Below are 4,353 nucleotides of genomic sequence, written 5' to 3' on the forward strand. Positions count from 1 at the left end.
GAGAGGAATCATGCTATTGATGTGAGAAATCCAATATCTCCAATGCGGTTATACAGGATTGCTTGGAGGGCGGCTGTATTTGCGTCTGTTCGTCCGAATCATCAGCCGATGAGTAGAAAAGATATAATTCCTACTCCTTCTCAGCCGATGAAGAGTTGGAAAAGATTGTTGGCGGTGCCAAGGACTAGTATAGTGATGAGGAAGAGGAGTAAGTATATAAAGAATAGGTTGACGCGTGGGTCAGAGTGCATATATCATGTTGAGAATTCTATGATGGATCATGTGATAAATAGTGCTACGGGCATGAATATGAGTGAGAAGTAATCTATTTTGAAGCTGAGTGTCAGTTTGAGGGTCTGAATAGTGACCCAGTGTCAATTTGAGATAAGTACTTCTTGGTTTGTGTGAAGATATATTGTCATTGGGACCAGGCTAGTGAGGAAAGCGCAGGAGATGGTGGTTTTTACATAGGTTTGGTACTTGTTGCTTTTGTGGAGGTTCGTGTTGGGTGTGATGACTGGGATAGTTAGGATTAGTAGTGTGAGTAAGGTGAAGGAGGTAAATAGGTTTATTACTTTTATTTGGAGTTGCACCAATTTTTTGGCTCCTAAGGCCAATGGATAACTTCCATCCTTTAAAAGTTCGAAAAAGCCATATTGTTAGATATGGGAGCATGAGTTAGCAGTTCTTGCAGTACTTTTTCGGTAAATAAGAAGTTTTAGTCTTCTATTACTGGCTCCACAAGCTAGTGTTTTTCTTAAACTATATTTACAATAGAGGGGACCTAGAATGATTTTAGGGTTTAATGACAGAAGTAGGAGGGGGATGATGTGTAGAGCTATTAGGGTATGTTCTCGTGTGAAGGAGGGGGTAAGGTTGTTGATGTGATATGTGTGTTTGCCGTGTTGTGTGGTAATTAGCATGTATAGGGAATATAGGGCTGTGATTACGATGTTTGTCCCTATTAGGATAATGGTGAGATTTGATCATGAGAATATTGATATTACTACGAATAGTTCTCCGATTAGGTTGATTGTAGGGGGTAGGGCGAGGTTTGCTAGGCTTGCTAGTAGTCATCAGGTTGCTATTAGTGGGAGGAAGATTTGTAGGCCTCGGGCTAAGATTATGGTTCGGCTGTGAATTCGTTCGTAGTTTGAATTTGCTAGGCAGAACAGTATGGATGAGGTGAGACCGTGAGCGATTATTAGGGCGGTAGCTCCTATGTAGCTTCAAGGGGTTTGGATAAGAATGGCTGTGATAACGAGTGCTATGTGGCTGATTGAGGAGTATGCGATGAGCGATTTTAGGTCTGTTTGGCGCAGACAGATGGAGCTGGTTATGATTATGCCTCATAGTGAGAGTATGAGGAAGGGGTAAGCCATGTGTTCTGTGAGTGGGTTGAGTATGGGTGTAATTCGTAGCATACCGTAACCACCGAGTTTTAATAGTACAGCTGCAAGTACTATAGAGCCTGCGATGGGGGCTTCTACATGTGCTTTAGGTAATCATAAGTGTAGTCCGTAAAGGGGTATTTTTACTATGAAGGCTATTATACAGGCCAACCACATAAAAGTATTGGATCAGGAGGTTGATAAGGGTTGAGCTCAGTATTGTGTTAGGAGGAAGTTTAGGGTTCCTGTTGTGTTTTGTAGATAAGTTAGTGCTACTAGTAAGGGAAGTGATCCGAGCAATGTATAGAAGAGGAAATAAAGTCCTGCATTAAGTCGTTCTGTTTGGTTGCCTCAGCGGGTAATAACGATGAGGGTTGGGATTAGCGTAGCCTCGAATATGATGTAGAATAAGATTAGTTCTGTGGCAGTGAATGTTATGATGAGGAATTAATTCCTACTCCTTCTCAGCCGATGAAGAGTTGGAAAAGATGGTTGGCGGTGACAAGGACTAGTATAGTGATGAGGAAGAGGAGTAAGTATTTAAAGAATAGGTTGATTGGATTGCGTAAGGAGGAGTAGACTTGTAAAGCTAATTAATAGGCTATGGGTTGTGGAGTTGATTCAGATTAGATTGTTTTTTGATAGTCAGGTTAGTGGTATTAGTATGATAGTGGGGATAATAAACTTTAGCATTGGAGGAGGTTAAGGCTTTGGACATAGTCGGTGCCATATGTGTTGGAAATCATGACTAGTAAAGCTAGTCCAATAGCTGCCTCGCAGGCTGTGAAGACTAGAAGGATGATTGGAGCTATGTTGGCTAGGGTGAAGTGTAAATTTAGGGTTGTGAGGGTTGTAAAGATAAATAGGGATAGTGCTATGCCTTCTAAGCAGAGTAGTGCGGATATTAGGTGGGATCGGTATATTAGTAGACCTACGAGGGATATGGAGAAGGCTATTATGACGTTTATGTGAATCAGGGACATTTGGTACTTGTGAGTTTGATCACAGTCCAGTGAGTCGAAATCACCTGTTTTGTTTTAAACTAAGTACCATATTCGGCTCATTCTAAGCCTTCTTGGGTTCATTCGTAGGCGAGGCTAGCTGCTAATAAGGAGATTAGGAATAGGGCTGTGGTAAGTATTGTTTTTAGGTTGTTTGTTTGGGTTGCTCAGGGGAGGGGCAATAGGAGGGCGATTTCTAGGTCGAAGAGAAGGAAGGTAATTGCGACTAGGAAGAACTTTATGGAAAAGGGTAGGCGGGCAGATTGTATAGGGTCAAAGCCACATTCGTAGGGGCTTGTCTTTTCAGTGTATGCATTTAACTGGGGGAGTCAGAAGGCGATAAGTATTAGTAACAGGGCTAGTGTTGTGTTTGTTAGGAGTGTCAGTAGGATGTTTATTGTTCTTTTTCGGAGTTTACCGAAACTAACTGATTGGAAGTCAGTTGTACTTGTTAATACTAAAAGGACTATGAACCTCATCAGTAGATTGATACGTAGAGGAATAGTCATACGACGTCTACGAAGTGTCAATATCAAGCTGCGGCTTCGAAGCCGAAATGATGGTTTGGTGTGAAGTGGAATTTTATTTGGCGTAGAAAGCAGACAGTGAGGAAAGTAGATCCAATGATAACGTGCAGTCCGTGAAAGCCTGTGGCTACAAAGAAAGTGGACCCATAAACTCCGTCTGAGATTGTGAATGGGGCTTCGTAATATTCTGACGCTTGTAGTAGGGTAAAGTATAGGCCAAGTGCGATTGTGATGAAAAGGGCTTGAAGCATTTGTTTGCGATCTCCTTGCATGAGACTGTGGTGGGCTCATGTGATAGACACGCCAGAGGCTAGTAGAACAGAGGTGTTGAGAAGGGGTACTTCGAAGGAGTCTAGGGGGTGGATGCCTGTTGGTGGTCAGCATCCGCCTAGTTCGGGGGTAGGAGCGAGACTTGAGTGGTAGAAAGCTCAGAAAAATCCTGTGAAAAATAGAATCTCTGACAGGATGAACAGGACTATTCCATAGTCCTGTTCCATTTCCACTATTTTATCTTCCAGGTCACTTATCCGTTATTCTGCCTCAGTTTTTTTCTGTCTTTTCATTTTGCTTATCTTACAGTGTTTGGGGTCTCCTTTTCACTGCCTGCAGGTTCGTAGTTCCCGTTGTTTTTCATGTCTGTCCCCAGTGGCTAAGGTTGGTTCAGTGGGTTGAGTAGGTTTCCTGGTTGAGGGGACTAGTGCCTGTGTTCTGGTGGATGAGGCTGGATCTTGTCTTTCTGGTGGCAGGTCCACGTCTGGGGGTGTGTTTTGGGGTGTTGTAGCCTTATTATGATTTTAGGCAGCCTCTCTGCTAATGGATGGGGCTGTGGTCCTGTCTTGCTCTTTGTTGGGCATAGGGTGTCCAGCACTGTAGTTTGCTGGTCGTTGAATGAAGCTGGGTCTTGGTGTTGAGATGGAGATCTCTGGGAGATTTTTGCCGTTTGATATTACGTGGAGCTGTGAGGTCTCTTGTGGACCAGTGTCCTGAAGTTGGTTCTCCCACCTCAGAGACACAGCCCTGATGCCTGGCTGGAGCACCAAGAGCCTTTAATCCACACGGCTCAGAATAAAAGGGAGAAAAAATAGAAAGGAAAGAAGGAAGGAAGGAAGAAAGGAAGAAAGGTAGAAAGGAAGGGAAGAATGAAGAAAGGAAGGAAGAAAGGAAGGAAGGAAGAAAGAAAGAAGAAAGAAAGATAAAATAAAGTCGGAAAAATAAAGTTATTAAAATAAAAAATAATTATTAAGAAGAAAAAATTTTAAAAAGTTAAAAAAAAAAAACGGGATGGTCAGAACCCACGGACAAATGGTGAAAGCAAAGCTATACAGTCAAAATCTCACACAGAGGCATACACATACAGCGCGCCGTGCGTTCTCCCGGGCAAGTTATCCCTGGATCCCGGGACCCTGGCAGTGGCGGGCTGCACAGGCTCCCGGG

At 43.1% G+C, this 4,353-nt stretch overlaps 1 protein-coding gene and 1 pseudogene across 5 annotated transcripts in view; one reads left to right on the plus strand and one right to left on the minus strand.

Moving 5' to 3' along the window:
- Positions 1-4,353, plus strand: part of WASF1 (WASP family member 1) — a 296,489-nt gene that overhangs the window by 64,216 nt on the left and 227,920 nt on the right. The window lies entirely within an intron of this gene.
- Positions 2,722-4,353, minus strand: part of LOC112062096 (uncharacterized) — a 4,245-nt pseudogene continuing 2,613 nt past the window's right edge.

The sequence above is a fragment of the Physeter macrocephalus genome, chromosome 10 (genome assembly GCF_002837175.3).
Source record: "Physeter macrocephalus isolate SW-GA chromosome 10, ASM283717v5, whole genome shotgun sequence".
Classification (NCBI taxonomy): Eukaryota; Metazoa; Chordata; class Mammalia; order Artiodactyla; family Physeteridae; genus Physeter; species Physeter macrocephalus.